The sequence below is a fragment of the Neopsephotus bourkii genome, unplaced genomic scaffold, assembly GCF_033783945.1.
Source record: "Neopsephotus bourkii isolate Nb327-2 ecotype Australia unplaced genomic scaffold, CSIRO-AGI_Nbou_v1 NB_1234, whole genome shotgun sequence".
Lineage (NCBI taxonomy): Eukaryota > Metazoa > Chordata > Aves > Psittaciformes > Psittacidae > Neopsephotus > Neopsephotus bourkii.
Genome location: NW_026901719.1, coordinates 1,711,729 through 1,725,629, shown reverse-complemented (window position 1 = coordinate 1,725,629; position 13,901 = coordinate 1,711,729).

Genomic DNA, 13,901 nt, shown 5'->3' with positions numbered 1-13,901 from the left:
TGATTGTTTCTTAACTTTAAAGCATCTGTTTGCCTATGAAAGCAATACATGCTGTGGCAGGGTCAGGTACTTGGAACCTAGAGGAATTATTACTAAACAATGTCTCAGACAACTGCAAGGCTGTCTGAAATCCAAAGATTTCAGTGTTCCAGAAAGGGTGATTTATTTATAAATTTATTGAGCAACATTAGCATGCTATGGGATTTTATATAGAACACTTTCTTGGATTCTTCCTAGTATACACTGAGTAATAGATAACACTACAAAAATTGCATAAACCAGGACTTAAAACGTGTTGAAGAAAATTGCATTATTCAAGAAATAGTATATGATAACATAATTAAAGGCTATAATATAATACATTATTCATTATGGGGTAAAATGAAGACTGCCCATACATTTCCTAACTGGAATGCTTAACCATGCAGGTTTGAATTCTCTCACCTTGCTTTTTCTATGAATTTTTTATTAATCCGGTGCTTAGACGAGCTTTTCACATCTGGTGGTATTCACTGAAAAACCAGTCCTAAGTATCACTATAATATAAATTATATAATATAAAGAAAAATTTATTACAAAACAGATCTTTTAGCTGAACTGTCTTCTCTTTGGAAAGTTATTAAGCCACAAGTTTCTATTAAACATTCTACTTGTATTACTGCTACTGCCCCAACAGGAGTTTGGCTAATGCTTATTAACTCACTGCATTGAACAATGGCCTATAGAACAGTTGTAATAAGATTCTATGAAGAGTTACCAATTTAAAATTTTGTTCCCTCCCAGTGAATGTACATAATTGCTGTCGACACCAACGTGAGTTGCACATTCATTACACACTGAGAGGACAAAAAGGTTCCTACCGAGAATGTGGATCTGTTCGTATCTATCTCAATTGTTTACTCTCTAGGGAATAAGCAAAGGTCATTCTCCTAGGCTTTTCTCCTTTTCTGCCAAAGTATGAGCCAAATTAAAGTCAATTGGAGTTTCATTGGAGCTTTCAGAGATTAAATGTATTCAGCTTGTTAAGCAGGTTTGCTTCAGAGCTTTTATAAATAAAAAACCTGCTTTGTTTTCAAGTATATTCAGTAAAGACTGCTTATGCCAAGGTTTCAGTCATGTCCACAGTTACATTTTATAGTTGGGTAGTTACTATCTAGTTACTTTGTAGTTGCTAGCCTCTTCGAAAACCATCTGAGTAGTGGGGCATCCAAACTACAACATCCCAGAATCTGCTATTCATAAAGAAATACATTTTGTCAAATTTTGAGTGTTCAGCTTTTGCTGCTTCAACAATCATTAGTATAAAATGGGAGACAAAAAGAAAAAAAATAATAAATCCACAAACCCAAAACCTTCTGAACAACATAATCTCAAAATATTGAGATTTTCTTGCAGCTGTGGATATCTCTATTAAGAAAGACAAGAACAGTACTGATCTTTTGAAATAAAGATATTAACCACTACTAGTTAAAAGTTGCGATGTTGTGGAATAAATCTTGATAGCAAATCTTGTCAGCAAAGACTGACACCAGTACAGAAAAACAGCCTTCAGATTTATTTGGGCAAATAAAGATCCAGAAGTAAGTAAAGCACAGTTACAGATCCAAAGCATACCAACAGACCCTTAGTGATATGCTTTGACCATTTCCATGGTCCAGTTTGAAACGCAGTGACCCTAGACAGCCAGCATCCTCAGTTTTTATCCTTTCCTCTTAAATTTGAGGTCTTTCACACTAAACCATGCCATTTGCTAATGCCAAGTGCCTCAGTCATATGCATTGTACAGGGCTTTAAAATCATGGGAGAGCATTTTTAGAACAAACCAAACCAAACCGTATAAATTACAGTTTTTTTAATGATGCTGAAAAGAAGGCACTGGGTTTCATTGAGACTCAGAAAGCAGCAAGTTATCACCCAGGAAAAGGTAGCAACTATCTTATGCCCTTGAACCTCTCTCACCTGGCACAAGCCAAAGCAGCTCTCGTGCCTGAATGCCTGGTCTGATATTTCAACAGTTCATCAACACTTCTATCTCTTCTCCCGCGAATGCCAAACCAGTTAGCAATACAGTCAAGAAAAATAATATTTTTACTATAAATGAAGAAGAAATACCACCACTGCAGCAAATGTGTCATTCTCACGCAGATCTTGAAGGAGATGATGATTGGATTTTACCAATATTTAAGGTCAGAACTCCAATTTGTTGTCTTGCTAGCCCTTTGGGCACCTGAGGACAGCCTCCTAGAAAACCTTCAGATAAATGAAGTCAACATCAGCCTGCCTCATCTTCTCCAACATAAGCCATCAGAAACAGTGAATTCCAGCAGTGTCACGTGAATCCTTATGTACTCCAAGATGCAGGCAGCTCAACTGAAGGTGTCTGTGTTCTACAGACAGCTGCTGTCTCAGGGCTGTGGAACCACAAATATACAGTATGTACTGAGAAAGCAATTTGCGTCTTTTAATTAAACCAAAAGCTTGTGTGTTTTAGTTAACTGTCTAATCCTTCTTTCTGTTGTAAGAAAATTTTACTAAGGTGCAGAGGCTTTCATTGTGGCAGTATGATTATTTGGAATAATTTAATGTGGGGATATTTTCCAGTATCATTTCTGGGGAGAACACAAAACGAGTGGAACTTGAAAAAAGCAAAAGAAAAATAGAATTACCAGTGTAGGATAAATGCTAATCAGTGTATAATTAATGGATCATCTTCCCTATTGTGCTTAACCCAGAAGGATAATCACATGTGTTCCATATCAAGTGTGATATACTGTGCCAAGTCCTGCCAGCAAGGCAGTAAGTTGCTTGCAGACTTTTAAAAACTTAGATTTATTTATCTAGTGGACCTAACTGGTCCCTTTAGAGTACTACTGAAGATGTTTCTTAAATTATTCACTGAACCTGGTTTTAGTATTTGAAGGCTTATAGTATATCATTGATGATGCTTTTTGTAAATAAGCAGTGCAGAGAACTTAGAAGATTTATTTTATGTATACTCTGACCACATCCTTTTTTTCCATTGCTATTGAATTTCAGTGCCGAAAATGGAAACTGCCCTCAGTTCACAAGGGAAGCTTTACGCACAAAGTTAAACTCACATATTCCATATCCAGCTCAAGCATGTTGGTCTATATCAATTGGTTGGTTGGTTTGTTTTGGTTTGGCTTGGTTTTTTCCAGAAGCAAGGAATTTACTTATTTTTGTTTTTCAAATCTAAATAACCTTCCCTGGTCTGCATCACTGATTTCTACACATCTTCATACATATCTCATATTGATATCAGAAGTAACTGTGACTATTTAACACTTGATTTACCACTTAATGCAATCAAAACAAGTCCATTTTCTGACTTCAATTAGAAATCATGTTCATTGGGAAAAGATGAATAAATATGTAGAGAAAGGAAAGGGAGAATTCAAACCTTTGCTTCCTTTTTTAATTGTAATTACTTTTGAAACAACTTTCTGGAAATGCAAAACTGTCTCTGAATAAAAATACATGTCTCTGAATAAAAATGCTAGACTTTCCCATTCAGCAAATATTGATCTTTTGTCCTGTATTTTCTTTAGAACAGTCTTCCTTCATTTATTTTCCTTTCTTGTGATGGAACATTATTCATTATATCTGTGATCCTTCACAAACAAATACGCAGAGCGCTCTAGTCTCTTCCACATTATTTATTTGTTTCAATTTTTTAACATATGTCCTCAAAGTAACTTTCCACTTAGTCATATGCTAAACACTGGTTCAATCCCACAAAAAAAAAGGATTCCTATGTAAAATATCCTTCACAGGAAAGATCACACTATTCCTGCATGGCCATGAACTTCATCTAGGTCTTCTTGCTGCATTGCAGAATTCAGGACATTACTGAAACCCTGTCTGAATCACTATATATCTCAGCAAATGGCAAAGATCTGTAATAAGAAATGACCTTTTTCCCAACACAGAGCTACAAGACGCTTTTTAGGATTACTCCCCATGGAGACAAACATAGACTTAATTCTCCAAGAAAAATAGATTAAAGTGAAGGTGGTGTTCAGGCTAGAAGGGAGAAATCCTGTTTGGATAAATAGGGTAGTATCATTTGTACATGGAGTGCTGTGTGGGTCTCGGTAAAGATCTGTAAGTATTATCCAGATTATGTCATCACTAAGTGATGAACAAAATTAGACGTAAGAGAGACTCAGAAGAGGTGCTTCTAAGTCATCAATGCAGTACTTCTCCAACAGAAATATTGTTTCAGGACAGCTGCCTTGGAACACTGAGAAATCCAAACCTGCTATGTCCATACTGCATTGAGAGCCACCGAGCTGTGATACCACAGTGTTGATTCTGAACTTTGAAAGTTCAGGTAGGGTTATTTCAGAATAATATAATTTCCCAATTATCCATTTCTTCTTGAGGAAATACAAAACAGGTATGATAGAAGCAGTATTTTGCTTTTTAAACTATGATTATTTTCACCCACAAGACTAAATGAATATCTGTTCTTTCTTCCTCACTTTCATCTCTTCAGACTTTCAGAGTCCAAAATGCACAAAGTGGTAGAGGATATTACTGGGAACACTTAATGCAGAATTGCAGCTGAGATGCTGTTCAAGCTGAAAGTCCATCAGCTGTGTTAAAAGGGACAAAGAGGAGAAACTGTGAACCCCACCTACATTTAGTGAACAGATTAAGAAGGTTCCCAGAAACATTCAGTAAATTAACATCATCAGTCCTGGAAAGACAGTAAATCTGACTCTCCTATACAGTTCTTGTGGATATTCACTGTTGATATACGTTTTTAAGAATCTCTTTTCTAGCACTGGTTTGGAAAGTTAAATATAGTCTGATTCTGCATATGTGGGACACAAAACCAGACATAGAAAAATAATGCTTTTTTTATCATTCCAGGTATTCAAAAGCATCGAGAAAACCCAGGCATTCTCATCACACATTTGCATGACATAAACCCTTCATATGTGACCTGAAAATTATATATTACAGCCATGCTCAACAGAAGCATCTGGTCCCTCTGGTGGGATGGTCTCAGTGTCTGCTGTAACCACACTGTCAATGCCAGTGCACTCTGTTATCAGCCACTCAGAGCCCCCACCAGCCTGCCCAGTGATGGAGGGCTATGACCTACCCAGAGTTTTCAGAACCCTGAAGCATCCCCAGCCTTCAGCCTCACTCGATTCCATGGCGATCTGTATTAAAACCCTGCCTCTATACCTAAAGAGAAAGTAAAACATTTCAATTTAGACACAAATAGTTTTATTTTACTTTCCAGACACTTCTGGGTTTTCATGCCATAGCAGTAATATCCTGGTTCTATTCACCTGGTGAAATTAAATACCTCCCCTTTATCTCCATATCAAAAGGTTACAATATAACCTTGACTGACTGACAATCCAGATACAGAAACTTCTGTTTGATTTCCTCTCTCCTGTTTAAGGAAGACACCTGAGTAACTGGGGACAACAGTGACTGAAATACCATGGTCACCCAAGTCAGTTACCCGACTCAGTCGCTCAGACTAACAATGAAATGAGAGTCTAAGTTTCCATGGAAATTATACAAATGAGGTGAAAAATGATATATACAACAAATGGATTCCAGATTTGTTGAATTTTCTGTAGAGTAGTCAAAATAAAATGACCTTAATCAGATTTTTATTCTTATTTTTTTACACAAGCTGACAGTTACCCAAATATTTTGGAGGCATTTGCCAGTTCTAATTTGCTCAGTCCCACATAATCTAATAAAATGTCCCTAAGAATTGCAACGGGGTGGGAGAGGGAGGATATTAATACCACCTCCAGAGCAGGAGGTGGTAAGTTTCCACATGAGCCATTGCAGCTAACGAAATAAGTTTTAGATGAGTGATTATTAAGGACAATATTATTTTTTCTAACTGATAAAACCTCCTTTTCATTCTTAAAGATTAGCCTTCAGTAATCTAAAGCAAAATGGCAAGAAAAGTAAAATTTCTATAATAGTCTGTCTATTTCCAGCTAGACATTTCAGTGACACTTGTGGTACTTTTTTAAAGGGGAGGGCTGTATTACCACTAATAGTGCATCTTGACAAGAACTGTTCCATCCGTTGAATTATTTACTCCTTTTTTGGTTCCTCATCGTCTCTCTAGAACAATGAAGTATCCTTTATATCTGTTTTTCATTAAAATGTGGTAGGAAACAGATTCAGCAGCAAAAAGTTAACCATAAACATCTGACTTATAGATATAAAAGATATCTTAAAATTTCTTAGAAGATGTGTAAGATAGATAAATTAGTAGTTACTTCTTACGTTTAACAGAAGATGTTCATGGAATTTCCATATTCAGAACAAATTAAGTTTTGAATCTGATCTTTAAAAAGATACATAGAAGTTTGTGTACTATTTTAAAAATTATTATATTTATGTATTAAAACTTTTGCTTCTCAAGTGATAGGGAACATTTTTGAAATTAGAAGACGAGATATATTGATTTTTAATTTCTGCTATGCCATGCACACTTCTAGATAAATCTAAACATTCACTCTGTTTATGCCTTTGCAGACTCTCATTTTCAAAGCACTAACTTTGAAACCAATATTGTTCTCCGTCAATAAGTGGAAACAAGCAGTGAAATCATGAGAAGAAAATGACCGGCTTGCTGAGCCATTTCAGACCATTCCCTCCCTGCAGACCAGATTCCTGCCATGTCCCCTCTAAATATTTTCTTGTGTCAGGTGAGCAGCGTTTCCTCCTCCACCCTAGGTTCTCTGCTGCCCTGCCTGCCCAGCTCTTGGTACTTTCCCCAGTAACAACTGGCTCGCTCTACCCATGTGTGTATCTCAGTCAGACATCACATGGTCTTCCTTTTACCCAGACTGTGATTTAGTGAATAGATGCTTAATATTGCAGGAATTGCTACAGCTGATCATATGAAAGCATTGAAACAGCTAACAATCAATAGACAAAAAAGAGAAGGGGGGGGGGGGGAAGTCTGAACCAAATTTTGGATCAAACAGCTTGAAATGATCAGTAAAGTTATTTCTGTGGATAAAGAAAACAAGCCTCTATAACACAAACTGAACTATATCTGTAAACACTAAGAATTTTCTTGTTTGAAGCTCAGTTCTGGAAATTATCCACATTGCTGGTACAGGTATTTGAAAATGACAACATTGTGACATTTTTGTTCAGACTAAGATTTTACTTTGCCTTTTATACCCACAGGAGACAGCCAGGGCTTTCTGATCTATGCCTCTTTGTATTGATGACTCCAAAACTAGTCCACAGCCCACTGTGTCTGTGAAATTATTAAAAAAAAAAAAAAGTGTTTTCAGTTAAAAGCTTGAGAGAAAGGATGCCCAGTGGTCCATGAGAAGTTGAGAAAGTTGGCAGTAATAAAGTTAAGGCCTCTTGAGGATCACTGTTGTAGACAACTTGTGAGATGAATGGAAGGCTTTGGTTTTTCCTCACAGTTCAGTAGGATGTGCACAATATCAACGATCCAACCATTTAATGGCTTTCCTGCTCTCCTTAACACAGCTTCCTTCATCTGTATACCTTAGAAACAGCATGTTCCTAAGTGTAATATTGTGTGACATGTCTCATTTAGCTTAGGCACTTTTTGTCCTTTGGTTCCTTGAATGAACAATAGCTCTGCATCTCTCACATCAGGATTCATTAGACATGCCCCGTTCTTCCATAGATCTCTTGTGGGCTGGCCTTGCAGTTCCCCCGGTCTCTTTTTCGACATCCAATGACCATTAATGGATCTAAAGGCAAATATTTCACTGGTTTTTACCATAGTTTGAGGTAGAAATTGCTAAAACAAAAAAAAAAAAAAAGCTTCTATGGGGCATCATTATTTTACCTAATCTAAAGTGATCCATCCTGTGCATAGTTCTCCTGAGGCATTCCTTGAAGCATTCAATTAAGTGATAGTGTTTTGTTGGTAGGGAAGGCAGCATTTCAAGGCCTCCTCATTATTTCTAGATGTCCTTCATAACATGATTGCTAACAATTGTATTTGGTTGCAGAGAGCACAGAATAAAAATCACAATGTAAAAAGTACTGTAGCTAATAAGGAAATCCAACCAGGTACAGGAACTGCATTTTGTATTTTGGTTTTTTTTCTACTCCTTGATTTATTGTAGCCTGCTGTTCTTTCTGATAACAGATAACAAAACAACACCCAGCATGTGCAATAATTAACTGAAAATACATGCTAAGATATTATTACTCTAAGTAATCTATTGCTTCCCTTTCAGGAAAGGTCATATATTTCTCTAGGACAGGGTAACATACAGGAAAGTCCATGTTCACTGTTTCTTTGAAATACAGTCCTTCTACCACAGCATTCTAGTCTGTGCTGTCCTATAATTTCTTTTTGCTCCTGCAGAGAGCTCTATCTCACCAAAAGACATAATAACAGCAATGTGGTAATTGAAAAATGTTTGAAAACTTTCAGAGTGAGGATCATGCTTTACAAAGCTAACATCTGGGGCTGAGTCAGTGATATTATGCTGGTTTTAAATGGTAAAATTGTATCGTGATCTACAAAGAGGCACATCATTGCTGAAACACTTCTGATAATCTCTGTTCTGCTCAGCACTGGAAGCTGAGATACAGATGATTACAGGAGTCACCTGTAGGACTGGTTCCAGGCTGGGGCTTTGTTTAGCCAAGATCTATGGACTTATTAGAGAAGGTTCAGAGGAAAGGCTCTTCTTGATGGTGCCAAGCAATAGGACAAGAAGCAATGGGCATAAACTAAGACACAGGAAGTTCCACCTGAACATGAAGAAGAACTTCACTTTACTGTGAGGGTGAGTGAGCATTGGAATAGGTTGCTCGGAGATGTAGAGTCTCCTTCCCTGGAGATACTAAAGAGCCAACTGGACACAATCCAGAGCAATGTTCTCTAGGTGACCCTGCTTGAGCAGGGAGGTTGGACTAGATGACCTCTGGTGGTCCCTTCGAACTTCAAACATTCTGTGATTCCGTGAAGTAATAAAAATGTTCAGAGGCCTAAATGCCCTGTAGGTTACTTTGTGTAGGGAAAAGGAGCCAAAGATGATGTACAGCTGTCTTCAGCTATAGAAAAGGTAGCTGCAAAACAAATGATTAATGAATCATTCTTTTTCAGTACTGGGTTTAAGGCAAAATAAAATGGGCTTAAATTACATGAGGGAAGATTTAAATTTGATGTCAAGAAAAAATTCCTAATATTATTTGGAAGCTGTAAGAGCTTTGTGGGAGGCTGTAAAAATGTCCAGACACAGAGAGTATTTCAGATGCTTCAGTCCTGAAAAACAGGAACATGTGACATTGCACTGGGAGAGAAGGGACTACATGGCCTCATGAAGCCTTGTGCAATGCAATTTTCTATGCTTATATGCTATAGAATTACACAACGGAATCAAAGAGTAATTCATTTTGTAAAAGATCTCTGGAGGTCATCTGGTCCTATTCACCTGCTCAAACAATGCCAATTTTTGTTGCAATTGCCCTATTTGGTCAAGTTGCTCAGGTCCCTCAGGACCTTACTCTTTTTCTATTGCTTGAAGAGGAATGTATCCATCATGATTTGTATGGTCTTTTCTATAATCAGTAATCTATCTCTCCCTGCTTTCATCATGATTTCTTAATAACTCAAAACTTTGTGTATCCTTCTGTACTGGCCTTTCCCTCAAAAGGACAGTCATCTTTCACAATTCATGCATATGGACACTAATATAAATGCACCTCCAGATACCTGTGTCTACAGAAAAAGCAGATGCCAAGAAGAAACTCCAGTAACCAATGAACTGCTTTTCCCATAAGGACCAATTGCTTGCTTAACAGTAATGGCTGAGGAGAGACCCATCCTGCTAAGTTTCAAACAGTGCTCAGCCCTACACATGCCAGACAGAAAGCACTTCAGGAACGTCTCTCCTAATTTCCCTTAATCAAAATGTTAAATGTCATTACAGCCAACACAGTTAGTAAAGGTTTCATTTTAGCTTCATAACTTCCTCCCACAAATGCAAAAACAGTAACTAATAATTACACCCATCTAAATGGTCAGCTAGATTGGAGCCTGGAAATTAAGGGCACAATAACATGCACAGCTGCCATCCAGCATCTGAAAGGTTTCCTTAGAGCCTTCCCGTTCCTTTTCAACACTCTCTGTAATGTAAATATTAAGAATGCCACAGAAAGTAAATGTTCTGCTATGGGGATTTTTGAATTTGCAATGAGAGCATGAAGTGTATGTAATTATTTCTACTTGGATAATATCTTTATGTGTTAAAGATGAGTTGGGTTAGGAATTGAAACTTGGCAGCTTACTCCTGACCTTGAGGAACATGATGTCTTTATTTTCAATATAAAAGCAAAAGTCACCATTGCCTTCACTGCAATTTCTAGGTACTTAGTGCTTTTAAATCTCAGTTTAAACCAAGTTAATTCAGCAACGTGTTTGTCCTAGACAGTGCCCAGGCAATAGGCTCCATTCTTAAAAGAGATTTGGAAGTAAACACTGCTATAGATTGCCTTGAATTCTTCATCATTAGATTTGGGGGTAGGCAAGATAAATGTCAGTTAGAAATTATGAAAGATGAAAACTTTCTCTCTGCTCTTTGGGAGGGGGATTGGACTTCCTGCCCTTTGAGTCTTTTATGACATTCCCAAACCATGCAGATTAATATAATTTGATATTTATATATGGAATAATTTTTTTTAAAAAGGAAGTTATGGAATGTTCAGCTTCTTAATTTGGTGTGTATTCTTGGAGTAGCTCTTCAAAGTGGCTTACTGGTAATATTTTACCTTTTGCAGAATTATAATATAGTCCCAAAGAGACAGAATCGATTTGAATGTACTTCATTTTAATTTGCAGAATACTGAATTTGTGAAGAACAGTTTTGGTATTTTTAAAGAGTTGGAGGTATGCCAACGCTGCTTCTACCAAGACTTTTTTTCCTAATTACAATGTTGAACATGGCTAATTTCTTCCCAGTCATGAGATTTTACAGTAGGTTGTAATATACTGTGAACCCACACTTCCACATTACATCAGAATCAGAAGTGATAATTGCATTGTATCATCCAACAATAATGGTCCAATTAACCTATCATACCCTGCTCTAGTAGATCCCATTTTGGTGCAGTATCTTTGTCTAGTTGAAAAAATTAAAAAAGAAGAAAAGAAAAGGTGATGTTGATGATGTTCACTCTAAGTATTAAAAGGTAGGTAGTTCCTACTTCTATGCCAGAGACAGCATTAAGTCCTAAACGACATTAATATTTTTCTCCACAGTCTGAGTTGTCCAAGGAAGAGTACTCTGAAGTGTTCTGGAATATTACCAACAAAGGTCTGTCTGTTATGAAGATGAAGTAATTAAACAGAGAAGTCTTGCAGTCTTGTCAGCAACCTTCCCCTATTAGTCTACGGTTGATACCGAGGAAAACATGTTGGGTTTCTGCAGCTGCTACAGACACCTTTTGATTTTGGGTCACAGTTCCTCCCACTGAAAGCTGATTTCCATATACCATTTTCTTGTCATCTTCCCATATTCTCACCATAAATTTTCCTTTTGGGATTTCTGAAATGCATTTACATTTCAAATGAACTTACACTAACATGAAGTTCCCACAGTCTGTCAGAAGCTCACCTCAAATCATATGCAGGGTGGATACCATGAAGACACCTTTTGTCACCATTCTCATATTTATGGCTACACCTAAATGAATGTTAATTGAGCATGTCTCTTACATAAAATTATTTTGTTTTTTTCACTCAGAAACCTGGTCCTGCAGCCATGTTAGAGCTCCTGTAGGTAAAGATAAGGACTTTGGAACAATGTTCCAGATGTTCCTTTGGAACATTTTAAGGAAAAATGGACGTGAATTTGTATAAAGCCATTTCACACTGAAGAAATCATGAAATCTGTACACTGTGGCACAAGAGTAGTGAGGAGGAGTGATGGCCTTAGTGTTCTTTCTATGATTTCCCTCTTCAACTCAAAGTTAAACTTAAACCTATTCTGCTTTACTTGCATTATTAGAACTAATATAACTCTTTTATTATAACCCACCCCTATCTCCATGAGTGGGATGTGTTCAAGGAAATGCTTCAAAAGCATTGATTTTTTTTCCAAAAAGGACATACAGGAAGGAATTCATCCATCTGCTGGTAGTAGGCTATGGATGATTTTCACTGAAACCAGTTTTTTTAATGGTTCTTGATATCAGCGTAGATCTTCTGGACTTAGTTGAAGATGATTGGTTTTTTGTTTGTTTTTCTGTCCTGAAACTTAAAGGAGCTGTAGGAACTGAAACTTAAAAATAATTGGCACTTAATTAGTGAGAAGTCATTACGGGAAGATGAGGACTTTTACAGAGGTAGAATAATGAAAAATTAAACTGCTATGCACTGGAAATATTTCAGGGAAGATTTAACAAATAAGGCAGAAATAAAAGAAAATCTTTAAGAATTAAGGGTGACAAAAATAAAGGTAAATTATGCTGTTGTAGTAAGAAAGTTAAAAGACAGAAATGGAAGTGTTTATGCTTTACAAATGCATACTGACTTGAAATGAGGAAAAAGTGTTTTCTGCAAAATAGATGATAAACTTGCTTTTCTTATTACTGTCACTAAATAATATCTAAACTTAAGTTTGCAGGGTATAATTGTCAGATTTCCATTTATGCCAGATTCTTGTTCCCTTCACATTTCTGTTCCTGGTATCAACAAAAAGAATTGTTAATTAACCTTAGCAGCAAAGCAGTATAAGACTGTGTTCTGAATTCAGAATGTCTTCTGACAGGAGACTGAAATCTGCAGTAAATTGTAAGTAATGCTGGCCTGTCAATTAAACAGGACAAGATAGGAAAAGAGGGCAGAGAATCTTCATATTGTTTTCATGAACTGAAAAGATCAATAACCCGGTCAGTCACAAATAATTGTCTGCATTACTGCCTGCAATTACTTTTAATGGGACTCTGATAATATCTGCATGCTGTGCCTATACAGTACTTGCGAGCCTGGGAGGTGAAACAGCTTTGTTCAGAGTTTTGAAAGAGATGAATCAAGGAGAGATGTTTCACTGCAAATTTGTAGGTATGATTCAGAAAGAAATGCAGAATGCCATTGTTCTCTACATTGTCTGGAAACAGACTTCTGAAATGGGCCAGAATTACTCCGACTATTATATGAAGCTTGGATAACAACAGCAATGCTGTGCCTGGGCTGGCCAAATAAAACTAGCATGATTGAAGACACTTCTGTGTAATTGCTTTTTTTGATTTTGTAATCATAGGCATTTTTATGCTTTTGAGCAGCTACCCAAATTCTAGGAAAGGAGGCATCATGCATAAACCCCCCTGCCTTTCAATGGAAGGGAAATTTCAATACCAATGAAAAACTTCATAAGGTGGATGAAAGTAAAAAAGATTCGTATGTTTCTTACCTTTTGCTTACTTTGTAGTAATGGTTTGAATTGTGAACTTTTTTTTGGTTGGTTGGGTGGTTGGTTGGTTGGTTTGGCTTGTTACAGGAGAATAGATTTTTCTTGATCCCCTTGTAGTTTTTAAAGGGTTTTGGGTTGTTTGTTTTATTTTTTAAAATATCTCATTAGATTTTTACATGTTTTTCATAAGGAGTCAATGTTTCCGTGTTTGTCACCTGCTCTTGCAAAGTTCATACTAAGCAGAAAATGGAAAAATAACATTTTTAGAAATATGGTACCAAAATTCCAATGTTATTTGCAGTATGTGGAGCCAAGAATAACTAGGGCACGTGAGGGGAGTTTTGTTTGTTTGTCCAGAGTAAATACTAGTCTAATTAAAAGTTTATTATTTTATCAAATTAAATATACAATAATTAAAATTTAACAGCAAGCTAGAAAAAATGATAATCACCACAGGCCTCTTTA